The sequence below is a fragment of the Metopolophium dirhodum genome, chromosome 4 (assembly GCF_019925205.1).
Source record: "Metopolophium dirhodum isolate CAU chromosome 4, ASM1992520v1, whole genome shotgun sequence".
NCBI classification, from domain to species: domain Eukaryota; kingdom Metazoa; phylum Arthropoda; class Insecta; order Hemiptera; family Aphididae; genus Metopolophium; species Metopolophium dirhodum.
The window spans coordinates 18,172,479-18,189,914 of NC_083563.1; the positions used below are offsets into that span (position 1 = coordinate 18,172,479).

The 17,436-nt window shown below is 29.0% G+C and overlaps 1 long non-coding RNA gene across 1 annotated transcript; it reads left to right on the forward strand.

Annotated features, from left to right (window-relative positions):
- The first annotated feature begins 155 nt into the window (after positions 1 to 155).
- On the forward strand, positions 156 to 16,391 carry LOC132943232 (uncharacterized). The gene is made up of 10 exons (XR_009664334.1): positions 156 to 301; positions 1,526 to 1,640; positions 2,570 to 2,695; positions 14,706 to 14,794; positions 14,854 to 14,931; positions 15,026 to 15,375; positions 15,540 to 15,594; positions 15,666 to 15,841; positions 15,902 to 16,178; positions 16,275 to 16,391. It is a non-coding gene; the product is annotated as an uncharacterized LOC132943232 (long non-coding RNA).
- Positions 16,392 to 17,436: the final 1,045 nt, after the last annotated feature.

Below are 17,436 nucleotides of genomic sequence, written 5' to 3' on the forward strand. Positions count from 1 at the left end.
TAAAAAGTTGCATTATATTATATCCGTGGTTTCATCATACTGACGTACCTAGTATAATATCTATCATTTATTTATTTAATCTATGGCAAATCTCAAAATCGTTGCAGAAGACACAGTCGATTAATAATTCTAAAATTTCAATAGGCAAAGAAGATATGAGCAAAAAACTTACTGCGTTTCGAATAATTTTATTTTTCATTAATCACAATATTCTAAGTTCTGGCTGTATTCTGGAGCGTTTCCTCGTGGGCGTCGCAGTTCACACACGTCACGGATTCCGCCGAAAGAGTCGATAATTAAAGTAAGTTTGTTTTTATATTCTTTTGGGGCTTAAATTTACTTTTAAGACTTAAAACAAATATTTAATGTCACGAAAAATGTGCTATCAAAGTGTTGTAGGCGCATATTTTAGTTCCGAACTTGAATTGTATAAAATACACAAGATATTAACGTCGTAATCGTTTTTACAGTCCCTGTTCGTAGAATAATTATAATTAATAGGTACATACCTATATGGGGTACTTAATATAAATATATATATGTTTTGGTTTAATTTATAGAAATATATGTTATGACTTGTAACTGATAATAGTCATAAGATACAATTTTAATTAATAACTGGTAATTTTTTTTCGTTTAAATTGTACTTAATTTTTCTGGCCAATTTATTAAGCTTTGTAATATAAATGCATTAAATAGTATTTTTATGGTATTTTTCTCATTTTTAATGCATTTTTAATCCACGTCCTATTTATAACTTAACGTTATTTTGTATCTACCAATCGATTAGTGTACACAATAAAAAATATAATATTATTGAATAGGTAGGTACAGTTTTGTACGTTCAATGTAACGGCGTTCTTAATTCAAACAGTAGATAAATGAGTCAAATTTGAGGGGGGGAGGATATGGCTGATTTTTTAACATGCACTATTTCAAGGGTTTTTAATCAGAGGGGCGCCCCACTCTAAGGATGAGTGACACAATTTCGTAATAGGGGGAGGGGGGGGGGGGTGAAAATGTTTAAAAAAAAACATGAACTTATTTAGTTATTTTGTTATTTAGGTAATACATATTAATTAATAGGTATTTCTTAAATTTTTTTGATTATTTTATTCGAAACATTATTTTTAGATATTGGGATCAATACAACTATTTTTATTTACTTACTATTTTATATCAATTGGAATTTGTTTATAAACCAAGTAATAAATATATGGTTACCAAGTAAAAAAACCGTTATCTATATTATAAATTTGAATTAAATTTACCGCATTTGCGTCTAGTAGAAACAAATAAATGTTTTTTTGAAGATAATGTAAAAATATCCATCATCCATCGGTTAGGACCATATATATATTTTCTATGATTAGGACGGTTAGGTTATAATTATAAATAATCTATGGCAAATGACAATCGTCTGAGACGAACAGCGATTCCAATACGTACTCTCATATTTCGTAACATTCTGGTTATTAAACTACGTGCCTATTTTTATAAATGTCATTAATCTCAATACTTCCAGACTGAACTTTTGGATCGAAGATATGCATTTTCCTTGGCGGAGATGCACAGCTGTGACACTAGACAATATTATACACTCGAAGGGAACGCGTTTCGCCGGAAGAATAAATAATTACGTAAGTTTTGTCCTTTTACTCTGTTGACGCGGTAGACTTAATGTAAATATTTATTGTCAGACAAACTTATATACTCGCTAGGCGTAGAGTAGTTTTTAAAATCCAGTTGTTATGGGTGTACAAATATAAGGATAATATGAAAAATACCTTAAATTATAATACTTTGCCTACAACTGTTAGTTTATTGTTATAGTAGAATAATTTTTAAAATTTGAAATCAATGATTAGGCAATGCTTTTATAAGTAGGAAGGTAGGTTTTTATACCTACCTAATAAAATAAGAAAATACATAATGATTAATGTTATTTAATATGATTTGTAAGTACATAGCAGATTATACCTACCACTTGGATTATTTTTGTCTTATACGTTCTTCGTAATTCCGTTCCGTCACGATAGTTTTAGTTTTCGTTAAATGTGAAACATACATTTTCTACGCATACGGGATACGGGTATTAAACATTTGGGTTTTAAGAGAACACCTCAAATGTACGTTTTATTTTGGGGGTTTTACGGGATATACTTATAGGAAATTTTCTTCAAATTTTCACATTTTACTATTTGATATTATGATATTATTTGTACCTAGGTTAAAATTCTGTTTTAGAATCGATCGATAGGTTACCTAGGTATATCACATTCTTTAATTTAAATTCTGGTAGTCGAGTATTGGACAAGTACCTAGTCCGAACAATCCAAACGCTGTCGAGTTCTAGTTGATAACTGACTTGTGAATAAATGTAATTTTTGTTAGGTATAAAAATAAAACTAATAAATCCTTGAATACAACATTTAAAAATACAAACTCTGTGTAATAAAAATTAATATTAGGTATTTCTGGTAGGTTTATATAATATCTGTAGACTGTAACGCATAGGTCATTAGAATATTGTAGAACATTTTACTGCATAAGATGCGTGTTATTTCAGAAATGGTATTCGTCAGTGAAAATTTTCAAACTGGGAATAATATTATATCATAAGCAGATTGAAATGTGTGAACGTTTCAGTGCTTCGAAGACTAAGTTTCGTAGCAGATTTTGATTCCGTCACGGGGTATGTATTTTCTTATTTCTCAGTAGGTTTTTTTTTATTATTGTTAATTGATCAAAGGATGTATTGCCCGAAATTTTTCAATATTTGTATTGTAATTATACTGGTATAACACTATTCCGGCTATCAATAAAGTCGTGTTAAAAATTAGAAAATTGGGAGGTATGATTTTTTTTTAAGTAATTCTTTCGAGTAGGGAATTCGCTCAATGATATTTAAATATTTTCACCGATAATCAAGTACGATTACTTGTAGGTAACTAGAGACTGGGTGAATAGGAATTAGGTAGTGTGTAATATGGCGAAGATAAGGAAATGGGTCAACAGGATTTCAGAATGTTTGGTGTATGAAAGGGAAAGATGAAAAAGAAATGTAAGGTTAGGGTAGGTAAGTGGAGTGAGGGTAGCAGGTATGAGAATAATAAGTTAGGTGGTTCGGTCACTGTATGATAAGAGATAGTGAGAGTGGCTATAGAAGTTAGTTAATTTAGGTGGGAAATGAGAGGCGAGAAGACTGAAGAAGAGATGGATAGACAGAATACCGATCATATGGAGGTGTGGAATGAGAGTGGCTGAACCTGTATATAGCTGTGAGAGACGGGGGAAGAAAAAGTGTAAAGGTAGAATAGTTATGTTAACAATGCCGAATATGTAGGAAAAGATCTTGAATTGCAAAGGCCACCAGCTTAAACTAACCATAGGTTTACTAACCTTCTTATGACTCATTAGGACACTTTTCAGAATAAAAAGATCCTGAGTTGCTGCAGGTTGCCGAACTTAAGTGTTTGATTATCAAGTTGATCCTCTGATTGTTGACACAATGGATAGTCCACGCCTATGTTAAATACATTTGAGGCCGCGTTCCCGGAGGGGAAGGCAATTGAGGCTCCTTTATATTGATATTCGATACTCGATATGAGTATACTTTATTTGGCCTCAATTGTTCCCCTCGAAGGACGAAGACCGCTGATAAGACCATTAGTCCTATCCATATCTTTATTATCTATGATGGAGCCATACCCAGCTCACTCGTGTAAAGATGTTGCCGGTTGGGATGTCAGCGCACAATTTGTTTTCCATCTTTGACCCACGCGTAGCATACCAAATGTACGATTAAGAAAACACTAAAATGATTGTGCGTGGGTCGGAGAGAGAAATAAATGGTGCGCTAAAAATCTGACATCCTCTTAAGTGTTAAATATTTGCCTGCCTGTATGCACTAAAGACAGGTAAATATATGCACTGAAATATTCAAAAATATTAAAAATAATAAAATATTCAAAAATATACTGAATGAAAACGTTTTTATTAAAATTTTTTTAAATTAATAAATAATAATTCAAATTGGTTTACATAAAAAAATTTTTATTTACACACTTGGTAGGTAGGTAACGTATGAACCGAAAATATAAAAACATTTTAAGAAAATAAGCATAAATACGAAGAAATCATGAAAACATGCAATTATATTAACTAACCAGAAAAAAACGCATATTGGTAACGGTGTTGTAATAATAGAGATCTCCCCAAAAAAATAAGTACTAATAGTTCAAGCAAATCATAAAAGCCAACTGTAATAAATATTAATTTATGAAAAAGTATATTAAAAAGCATTATTATCATAAATGAAACAAAACTATCAACTATGGACCGTCACATAATATAGGTATTTCTATATTTTTAGCTTCATAATTTCTGTTAAAATATTAGGAAAATGTATTAAGTACCGTAAAAGTGCTAAATTTGAGTTATTACTTAAAATATTATATTCATAACAAATTATAATAGAAGGTTAGGTACTGTTATTCCACATAGGTACCTATATTATAGTTTAATTTAACTACAACATTCTAGTAGAGTCTGATAAAATTTGGTTCCACGATCATACAAACTTTAAATACTAAACTATGGGTCTGAAATATAGTTTATATAGATCTAAATAATCCAAAACATATAATATTGCTTCAAAATATAAAAATAAAGTGTCTAGTATTGTAGTAGGTAGGTAACTATCAAAAAAAAAACTAAAAAAAATCATACTTGAAATCTATGTATAATATACGTATATTGTAATAAACGTTCAAATGTTTACTATAGTACATTATAAAAAATTAACTTAAGTTCAATATAATACATTATAACAGGTGTTCAAATAAACATTTCATAACCACAAATTTTGTTAATTCACACAGTCTCTCTTCAATTTTAAATTTTTCTTCAAATTATCTACAAAACATAAATGTTTAGTAAATTGGAAGACTTGATTAAGTATTTAATCATTTATCTAAAAGAGATGTGCCGGGTCGCCACATTACTATATCGAGGGGCCATGGTGCAAGTGTCGTCCATAAATATCATAACATATATTATATTAGAAATACAAACTTAATATTTCACTAACAGTAAATATTATAAAAAAATATTACGTAATGTACTATACTCATATTATATTATGATTGTATTAGTTACAAACTCTTGAATTATAAGAGTTATGTTTGAGGATTTAATTATATTTCCTAAAAGGAAATGCCTCAAGGTTGTCTCAGTAGGTTAGGTTTACTAATTATTACTAATTATACAAAATACTGAAAATTAATGAAATCACAAATATTAGTAGGTACAATAGAGAGACTGTGCATTGATTTACAAATTTGTCTTAAATTTACTTTTTGCATAGAGAATATGAAGGTGGGCTGGGCTCTTAATATCAGAGTATGGGGGACAGGTCTGGGATTTCATATTATCATTAATAGAGATTTGTAAATCGCTTTTATGTGCTTCAAATTGTTTACACGAGTGAGCTGGGTATGGCTCCATCATAGATAATATAGATATAACATAATGGATAGGACATAATAGTATATGGTAATAGTCTTACCAGCGGTCTTCGAGGGGAACTAAGGTGTCAACAATCTAAGGATCAACTTGATAATCAATCACTTATAAGTTCAGCAACCTGCAACTCAGGAACTTTTTATTCAAAGTGTCCTAAGTAATAAGTCATAAGAAGCTAGTTTGGGAAACCTAAAGTTAGTTGAAGCTATGGTAATGATAGACGACTACAATCACTGGTCGTGAGCTTTGCGATGATCATTTCCTACTAACTATAAAGGTATTCGATATTGTAAACATAACAATGAAAGAAAATATTTAAATATTATTAATTTGGTTATGTTAGGTTAGGTTAGGATAGGACAGTAAATTAGACGTTAACTAATTATTATAGTTTTTAACACGGTCTTAAAGACTGTCAGCTAGAGTTGTACCAGTATAGTTATTAAAAACATAGGTCCAAACACAATATTATTTTAAATTAAACATTATTTTATATCCTTCATAAATTACAATCACATAATAGAGTCCGTGCAGGACCTTTTTCTGATTTAATTTTTTTGCACCCTTTATAAATAAATTACATTCGTTTTTATACATTTTCTAATACATATATTACGGTGATACACCTCTGATCATAATAACTGTTCGTATTATTATAATGTAAACAATACCTAGTTTTTGGATAGTAGTTAATATGTATTGCAATATTTAACTTCCAGCGTATTCTTTTCTTTAGTGTTATTTCACACAGATTTCTCAAACAATTTTTTTTTCAATTCATTTTTGTATAAATATTTTTCAAGATTAACCGGCTATACCTGGGAGTACGCTGAGTACCCGTGTACTCCTAAAGTAAAATTTTTTCCCTTTTTTTTTTGTTTTCTAAAATTAATTTGCCTGCAGGCTCCCTTCTTCAATTTTTTGATTCAATTGACTTTAAAATTGATAACTAATCATTCTTTAATGAACTAAATATTTTGAATAGTTTTTTCTAAATTTTTTTCCAAATTTTTTCTTTTGTTTTCTAAAATTAATTTGCCTGCAGGCTCCCTCCTTCAATTTTTTTTTTTTAGTTATGCAACTATAGTTGAATATTTTGTATTGACATTAAAATTGATAACTTGGTGGTACCCCATGAATAATCATTCTTTAATGAACGAAATATATTGAATAGTTTTTACTAAATTTTTTTTTTGTTTTCTAAAATCTATTTGCCTGCGGGCGCCAACACCTCCCTTCAATTTTTTTTTTTTATGTTTTCAACTCTAGCCAAATTTTTTAAACATTGACAATCTGGTGCCCCATGAATAATCATTCTTTAATGAACTAAATATTTTGAATAGTTAACGAATAATCTTATGTTTTGTGAATAATCCTTCTTTAATGAACTACTTATAATTATTTTGAATACTTTTTTCTGTTTAAGTTTCTGGGCATTTTAGTTTGAACTTTGTAATGTGTATTCCTACAATAAAATGTTTTTAAATTTTTTTTGGTTTTCTAAAATGCATTTGCCTGCGGGCGCCAACACCTCCCTTCAATTTTTTTTTTTATGTTTTTAACTCTAGCTAAATTTTTTAAACATTGACAATCTGGTGCCCTTTGAATAATCATTCTTTAATGAACTAAATATTTTTAATAGTTTTTTCTGTTTAAGTTCCGGGACATTTTAGTTTGAACTTTGTAATGTGTATTCCTACAATAAAATGTTTTTAAATTTTTTTTGGTTTTATAAAATGCATTTGCCTGCGGGCGCCAACACTTCCCTTCAATTTTTTTTTTTAGTACTGTAACGTCTGTAACTCTAGTTGAATAATTTGTATTGACTTGAAAATTGATATCATGGTGACCCAAGAATAATCATTCTTTAATGAACTAAATATATTGAATAGTTTTTTCTAAATTTTTTTTTTGTTTTCTAAAATCTATTTGCCTGCGGGCGCCAACACCTCCCTTCAATTTTTTTTTTTATGTTTTTAACTTTAGCCAAATTTTTTAAACATTGACAATGTGGTGCCCCATGAATAATCATTATTTAATGAACTAAATATTTTGAATAGTTTTTTCTGAATTTTTTTCCAAATTTTTTTTTTGTTTTCTAAGATCTATTTGCCTGCGGGCGCCAACACCTCCCTTCAATTTTTTTTTTTTATGTTTTTAACTCTAGCCAAATTTTTTAAACATTGACAATCTGCTGCCCCATGAATAATCATTCTTTAATGAACTAAATATTTTGAATAGTTTTTTCTGTTTAAGTTCCGGGACATTTTAGTTTGAACTTTGTAATGTGTATCACACAGTAAAATTTTTTCCAAATTTTTTTTTTTTTTTCTAAAATCTATTTGCCTGCGGGCGCCACACCTCCCTTCAATTTTTTTTTTAGTACTGTAACTCTAGTTGAATATTTTGTATTGACTTGAAAATTGATATCATGGTGACCCAAGAATAATCATTCTTTAATGAACTAAATATATTGAATAATTTTTCTGTTTAAGATTTTGGAGATTTTAGTTTTTTGTTTGTTATGTGTATTTCCACAATATAATTTATATAAATTTTTTTTGTATTCTAAAATGCATTTGCCGGCGGGCGCCACCACCTTCCTTCAATTTTTTATTAAAATTTAACTTTAGCCGAATATTTTAAACATTGATAACCTGGTACCATACTATCCTTCTTTTATGAACTAAATATTTTGAATAGTTTTTTCTGTTTAAGTTTCGGGACATTTTAGTTTGAACTTTGAAATGTGTATTCATACAGTCAAATTTTTTCTGTTTAAGATTTTGGAAATTTTAGTTAGAAGTTTTTAATGTGTATTCCCACAGTATAATTTATTTAAATTTTTATATGTTTTCTAAAATGAATTTGCCTGCGGGCACCAACACCTCTCTTCAATTTTTTTTTATGATTTCATTTCTAGCCAAATTTTCTGAACTGTTGTCGAATATTTTGTTGACATTTTTCAAACATCGGTAACCTGATGCTCTAGCTCTGTTTTATCATTCTTTCGTGAGCTTATCATATTGAATAGTTTTTCTGTTTAAGATTCTGGTCATTATAGTTTGTAATTTGTAATGTGCATTCCTAAAATAAAATTATTTCCACATTTTTCTTTTGTTTCCTAAAATGCATTTGCCTGCGGGCGCCAACACCTTCCTTCAATTTTTTTTTTTTATGTTTTTAACTCTAGCTAAATTTTTTAAACATTGACAATCTGGTGCTCTATGAATAATCATTCTTTAATGAACTAAATATTTTGAATAGTTTTTTCTGTTTAAGTTCCGGGACATTTTAGTTTGAACTTTGTAATGTGTATCACACAGTCAAATTTTTTCAAAATTTTTTTTTTTGTTTTCTAAGATCTATTTGCCTGCGGGCGCCAACACCTCCCTTCAATTTTTTTTTTTAGTACTGTAACTCTAGTTGAATATTTTGTATTGACTTGAAAATTGATATCATGGTGACCCAAGAATAATCATTCTTTAATGAACTAAATATATTGAATAATTTTTCTGTTTAAGATTTTGGAGATTTTAGTTTTTTGTTTGTTATGTGTATTTCCACAATATAATTTATATAAATTTTTTTTGTATTCTAAAATGCATTTGCCGGCGGGCGCCACCACCTTCCTTCAATTTTTTATTAAAATTTAACTTTAGCCGAATATTTTAAACATTGATAACCTGGTACCATACTATCCTTCTTTTATGAACTAAATATTTTGAATAGTTTTTTCTGTTTATGTTTCGGGACATTTTAGTTTGAACTTTGAAATGTGTATTCATACAGTCAAATTTTTTCTGTTTAATATTTTGGAAATTTTAGTTAGAAGTTTTTAATGTGTATTCCCACAGTATAATTTATTTAAATTTTTATATGTTTTCTAAAATGAATTTGCCTGCGGGCACCAACACCTCTGTTCAATTTTTTTTTATGATTTCATTTCTAGCCAAATTTTCTGAACTGTTGCCGAATATTTTGTTGATATTTTTCAAACATCGGTAACCTGATGCTCTAGCTCTGTTTTATCATTCTTTCGTGAGCTTATCATATTGAATAGTTTTTCTGTTTAAGATTCTGGTCATTATAGTTTGTAATTTGTAATGTGCATTCCTAAAATAAAATTATTTCCACATTTTTCTTTTGTTTTCTAAAATGCATTTGCCTGCGGGCGCCAACACCTCCCTTCAAATGTATGTTTATGATTTCATTTCTAGCCAAATTTTTTAAACATTGACAATTTGGTACCCTCTGAATATTTCTTCTTCAATGAAATAAATATTTTAAATAGTTTTTTTTGTTTAAGTTTCTGGGCATTTTAGTTTGAACTTTGTAATGTGTATTCCTACGGTAAAATGTTTTTAAATTTTTTTTGGTTTTCTAAAATGCATTTGCCTGCGGGCGCCAACACCTCCCTTCAATTTTTTTTTTTATGTTTTTAACTCTAGCTAAATTTTTTAAACATTGACAATCTGGTGCCCTTTGAATAATCATTCTTTAATGAACTAAATATTTTTAATAGTTTTTTCTGTTTAAGTTCCGGGACATTTTAGTTTGAACTTTGTAATGTGTATTCCTACAATAAAATGTTTTTAAATTTTTTTTGGTTTTATAAAATGCATTTGCCTGCGGGCGCCAACACTTCCCTTCAATTTTTTTTTTTAGTACTGTAACGTCTGTAACTCTAGTTGAATAATTTGTATTGACTTGAAAATTGATATCATGGTGACCCAAGAATAATCATTCTTTAATGAACTAAATATATTGAATAGTTTTTTCTAAATTTTTTTTTTGTTTTCTAAAATCTATTTGCCTGCGGGCGCCAACACCTCCCTTCAATTTTTTTTTTTATGTTTTTAACTTTAGCCAAATTTTTTAAACATTGACAATGTGGTGCCCCATGAATAATCATTATTTAATGAACTAAATATTTTGAATAGTTTTTTCTGAATTTTTTTCCAAATTTTTTTTTTGTTTTCTAAGATCTATTTGCCTGCGGGCGCCAACACCTCCCTTCAATTTTTTTTTTTTATGTTTTTAACTCTAGCCAAATTTTTTAAACATTGACAATCTGCTGCCCCATGAATAATCATTCTTTAATGAACTAAATATTTTGAATAGTTTTTTCTGTTTAAGTTCCGGGACATTTTAGTTTGAACTTTGTAATGTGTATCACACAGTAAAATTTTTTCCAAATTTTTTTTTTTTTTTCTAAAATCTATTTGCCTGCGGGCGCCACACCTCCCTTCAATTTTTTTTTTAGTACTGTAACTCTAGTTGAATATTTTGTATTGACTTGAAAATTGATATCATGGTGACCCAAGAATAATCATTCTTTAATGAACTAAATATATTGAATAATTTTTCTGTTTAAGATTTTGGAGATTTTAGTTTTTTGTTTGTTATGTGTATTTCCACAATATAATTTATATAAATTTTTTTTGTATTCTAAAATGCATTTGCCGGCGGGCGCCACCACCTTCCTTCAATTTTTTATTAAAATTTAACTTTAGCCGAATATTTTAAACATTGATAACCTGGTACCATACTATCCTTCTTTTATGAACTAAATATTTTGAATAGTTTTTTCTGTTTAAGTTTCGGGACATTTTAGTTTGAACTTTGAAATGTGTATTCATACAGTCAAATTTTTTCTGTTTAAGATTTTGGAAATTTTAGTTAGAAGTTTTTAATGTGTATTCCCACAGTATAATTTATTTAAATTTTTATATGTTTTCTAAAATGAATTTGCCTGCGGGCACCAACACCTCTCTTCAATTTTTTTTTATGATTTCATTTCTAGCCAAATTTTCTGAACTGTTGTCGAATATTTTGTTGACATTTTTCAAACATCGGTAACCTGATGCTCTAGCTCTGTTTTATCATTCTTTCGTGAGCTTATCATATTGAATAGTTTTTCTGTTTAAGATTCTGGTCATTATAGTTTGTAATTTGTAATGTGCATTCCTAAAATAAAATTATTTCCACATTTTTCTTTTGTTTCCTAAAATGCATTTGCCTGCGGGCGCCAACACCTTCCTTCAATTTTTTTTTTTTATGTTTTTAACTCTAGCTAAATTTTTTAAACATTGACAATCTGGTGCTCTATGAATAATCATTCTTTAATGAACTAAATATTTTGAATAGTTTTTTCTGTTTAAGTTCCGGGACATTTTAGTTTGAACTTTGTAATGTGTATCACACAGTCAAATTTTTTCAAAATTTTTTTTTTTGTTTTCTAAGATCTATTTGCCTGCGGGCGCCAACACCTCCCTTCAATTTTTTTTTTTAGTACTGTAACTCTAGTTGAATATTTTGTATTGACTTGAAAATTGATATCATGGTGACCCAAGAATAATCATTCTTTAATGAACTAAATATATTGAATAATTTTTCTGTTTAAGATTTTGGAGATTTTAGTTTTTTGTTTGTTATGTGTATTTCCACAATATAATTTATATAAATTTTTTTTGTATTCTAAAATGCATTTGCCGGCGGGCGCCACCACCTTCCTTCAATTTTTTATTAAAATTTAACTTTAGCCGAATATTTTAAACATTGATAACCTGGTACCATACTATCCTTCTTTTATGAACTAAATATTTTGAATAGTTTTTTCTGTTTATGTTTCGGGACATTTTAGTTTGAACTTTGAAATGTGTATTCATACAGTCAAATTTTTTCTGTTTAATATTTTGGAAATTTTAGTTAGAAGTTTTTAATGTGTATTCCCACAGTATAATTTATTTAAATTTTTATATGTTTTCTAAAATGAATTTGCCTGCGGGCACCAACACCTCTGTTCAATTTTTTTTTATGATTTCATTTCTAGCCAAATTTTCTGAACTGTTGCCGAATATTTTGTTGACATTTTTCAAACATCGGTAACCTGATGCTCTAGCTCTGTTTTATCATTCTTTCGTGAGCTTATCATATTTTGAATAGTTTTTCTGTTTCAGATTCTGGTCATTATAGTTTGTAATTTGTAATGTGCATTCCTAAAATAAAATTATTTCCACATTTTTCTTTTGTTTTCTAAAATGCATTTGCCTGCGGGCGCCAACACCTTCCTTCAATTTTTTTTTTTTATGTTTTTAACTCTAGCTAAATTTTTTAAACATTGACAATCTGGTGCTCTATGAATAATCATTCTTTAATGAACTAAATATTTTGAATAGTTTTTTCTGTTTAAGTTCCGGGACATTTTAGTTTGAACTTTGTAATGTGTATTCCTACAATAAAATGTTTTTAAATTTTTTTTGGTTTTATAAAATGCATTTGCCTGCGGGCGCCAACACTTCCCTTCAATTTTTTTTTTTAGTACTGTAACTCTAGTTGAATATTTTGTATTGACTTGAAAATTGATATCATGGTGACCCAAGAATAATCATTCTTTAATGAACTAAATATATTGAATAGTTTTTTCTAAATTTTTTTTTTGTTTTCTAAAATCTATTTGCCTGCAAGCGCCAACACCTCCCTTCAATTTTTTTTTATTCTTTAATGAACTAAATATTTTGAATAGTTTCTTCTGTTTAAGTTCCGGGACATTTTAGTTTGAACTTTGTAATGTGTATCACACAGTCAAATTTTTTCCAAATTTTTTTTTTTGTTTTCTAAAATCTATTTGCCTGCGGGCGCCAACACCTCCCTTCAATTTTTTTTTTTATGTTTTTAACTTTAGCCAAATTTTTTAAACATTGACAATGTGGTGCCCCATGAATAATCATTCTTTAATGAACTAAATATTTTGAATAGTTTTTTCTGAATTTTTTTCCAAATTTTTTTTTTGTTTTCTAAGATCTATTTGCCTGCGGGCGCCAACACCTCCCTTCAATTTTTTTTTTTATGTTTTTAACTCTAGCCAAATTTTTTAAACATTGACAATCTGCTGCCCCATGAATAATCATTCTTTAATGAACTAAATATTTTGAATAGTTTTTTCTGTTTAAGTTCCGGGACATTTTAGTTTGAACTTTGTAATGTGTATCACACAGTCAAATTTTTTCAAAATTTTTTTTTTTGTTTTCTAAGATCTATTTGCCTGCGGGCGCCAACACCTCCCTTCAAATGTATGTTTATGATTTCATTTCTAGCCAAATTTTTTAAACATTGACAATTTGGTACCCTCTGAATATTTCTTCTTCAATGAAATAAATATTTTAAATAGTTTTTTTTGTTTAAGTTTCTGGGCATTTTAGTTTGAACTTTGTAATGTGTATTCCTACGGTAAAATGTTTTTAAATTTTTTTTGGTTTTCTAAAATGCATTTGCCTGCGGGCGCCAACACCTCCCTTCAAATTTTTTTTTATGATTTCATTTCTAGCCAAATTTTCTTAACTGTTGTCGAATACTTTGTTGATATTTTTCAAACATTGGTAACCTGATGCCTTAGCTCTGTTTTATCATTCTTAAGTGAGCTTATCATATTTTGAATAGTTTTTCTGTTTCAGATTCTGGGCATTATAGTTTGTACTTTGTAATCTGTATTCCTAAAATAAAATTTTTTCCACATTTTTTTTTTGTTTTCTAAAATGAATTTGCCTGCGGGCGCCAACACATCCCTTCAATTTTTTTTTTTTAGTAATATTACTAATTGAATTATTTGTATTGACTTGAACATTGATAATCTTGTGCCTTGTGAATAATCCTTCTTTAATGAACTACTTATAATTATTTTGAATACTTTTTTCTGTTTAAGTTTCTGGGCATTTTAGTTTGAACTTTGTAATGTGTACCTATTCCCACAATATAATTTATTAAACATTTTTTTTGTTTTCTAAAATGCATTTGCCTGCGGGCGCCAAAACCTACCTTCAATTTTTTTTTTATGATTTTCATTGTAGACAAATTTTTTAAACATGGACAATCTCATACTGTCTGAATAATCCTTCTTTAATGAACTAAATATTTTAAATAGTTTTTTCTGTTAAAGATTTTGGAGATTTTAGTTTGATGTTTGAATGTGTTCTCCCAAAATATAATTAATTTAATTTTTTTTTTGTTTTTTTAAATTTATTTGCCAGTGGGCTCCAACACCCTCCTTCAAATTTTTTTTGTTAGTTATCTAACTGAAGTTGAATATTTTGTATTGACTTGAATATTTATAATCTGGTGCCCTATGAATAATCATTCTTTAATGAACTAAATATTTTGAATGGTTTTTTCTGTTTAAGATTTTGGAGATTTTAGTTTGAAGTTTGAATGTGTATTCCTACAATATAATTTATTTAAATGCCGATCTGTAGCGTCGTGAAGGTTACAAGTATGAAGCGTCATAGGTATAATTAGAAATTGAATAATGTTTTTTTATATTGCCCATAGACCTAATTACATATAAATATTGGAAAAAGAGACATGCCTTATTTTTGAAGTTCGCCCAATGTATTCTGATGGACGAGGGTATGTAAAAAAAAACATTTATATATTATATATTTATCATATCATGTTAAAAATAAAAAAGATATATATTATAATCGTATGTTTGGTTTTATAGAGAGCTTTCCCGAGACACACAGTGCCTATAATGGCAGAAAAGTGTGACCAGGTGAAAGTGGCTGTGGACCCGTTTTGCGGCGCCGGCGGAAATATAATCCAGCTTGCCCGACGTATATTGACGTAGACAAGATAGTGATGGCCAAGCAAAATGCCGCGATTTATGGCGTACTTGAGAAGATTGAGTTCGTTGTTGGAGACTTTTTCAAACTGGCAAATCAGATACAGGGTAACTTTATAGTCACATCGCCACCATGGGGCGGTCCAGAATACAACAAAATGGATGTTATCGAAAATGTGTTTATTTAAAAACTGTTTAACTCGACGTTGCTGTATGTCTGGTCCAATAATGTAAGTTATAAGTCATTGTGTATTTAATACAATAAAAGCATAGTAAAAAAATAATTAATAGACTATATTAATATAGCACCTACTTAATTAATTTAATATACCTAACCGTACCTATACATACAACAATATTATAATAATGTATTATTTATGTTTGAATTCATTAGAACAATGCCGTATCAGACGTCGCTCCCAAACCGGTCGACATCCATCTGCATAGCTGTGAGTTGAAAACGTCTATATTTAAAAATTCTTATAGTATAATATTTATCTAATAAATTAATTTTCTTTAGCATTCCGCAAGAATTAGCGGTATAGTTTGAAAACTTACCAAAGTTATCTGGTGGATGTCGATACGTTGGTGAGCAGCCGTCACACATCGGTCTGATGTAGCTATGGAAAGTTATTATTGGATCGGTCATAATATTACGTTGAGAAGTTATCTGTTCATGAACTCATTTGCAGATTTGTAGGCCAATTCCGTTGCCATTTTTTAATCATTTCTTAATCATTCTTTGTTTTTATTAAGGTTGAGGTGTAACAGCATTTTAGGGGCTATTGTAATTCCCACTTTATCATACATATAGCCCGATGACCTACATTTTTGTGTATTCTGGTCTACCCTATGATGACCGCGAAGTAACGATCACGTCACCGTTTAACAGATTGCCCAGTTTAAAAGAGTATCCAACAATTTCATCGGATAGGTACGCCATAAATCATGGCATAGCGCTGGGCCAGCATAATTTTGTCCGGATCAATATCTACAAAAATGACATCCCAATTATTAGAAGCTAATAATATAGGTACTTAATATTTATTATAATATAATATAATATTAAACTCATTATACCCAGTTATTACGATTAAGTAGAAATAATATTTTTCAAATAATATTACAGTGTCTTTGTCGAACAGTCAGCTGTACGAAATTTCCGCTGCGCCACAAAACGGGTCGACGCCGGTCGCTGAACATGGGAAGTCCTCAAGTCCACCCAGAATCGTATTGATGAATCAACAATACATCTTACATCTTACATCTTAAATCTAACATCTTAAATCTACCATATATCATTGCAATCTTATAATTATTCACCTGAATGCATGTAATCCTGAATGTACAGTTAATTTATTGCTACCCATCTACAAAGTCAACACTGTATTAATAAAAGTATTTATTGATAAAATAAAATTGAATTCTACATTATTTGTAGGTACTTAATAATTATTTGGGTATAAAGGAAACATATTTTAATCATACATAATTAGATAAACTAAAAGCAAAAATAATAAGTAAATACGTAGTGTTAAAAATAGTTTTTAATTAATATAGGTAGGATAGGTACCTATTATGTAGGTAGGTACTTATCCAAAACTCGTTTATCAGGAATTAAATAAAAAGGGAGGTCAATAAAAAAAAAAAAATTGGAAGTGACTCTGCTGAACAGTAGGTTACTAGTGGGTCACTGTAATGGATGGTGTTAAATTTGATTTCAATGATTTAATATCATTGTATACGAAAAACAATTTTAAGTGGAGACCATTTGTCAGCCTAGGATATTGTATACTATACTTATATTGATATTATTAAATATTATTAATATCGTAGCCGGTTAAGGTGAATTATTATTATTTATTTATTATCATATTTGTATATGATAATATATTTTAGACGTTTCAATTACCCACGAATAATATTTTTAAAATAGGTATATATATTACAAGTTACGACGAATTATGAACGATATTGCAAAAATTAATTGCCGGAAATCATTAGTTTTTAACTGAAAACGACAGGGAAGTCTGAACTGCGCCACAAAACGGGTCGACGCCGGTCGCTGAACATGGGAAGTCCTCAAGTCCACCCAGAATCGTATTGATGAATCAACAATACATCTTACATCTTACATCTTAAATCTTATATCTTAAATCTTACATATATCATTGCAATCTTATAATTATTCACCTGAATGCATGTAATCCTGAATGTACAGTTAATTTATTGCTTATTTATTATCAGGAATTAAATAAAAAGGGAGGTCAATAAAAAAAAAAAAATTGGAA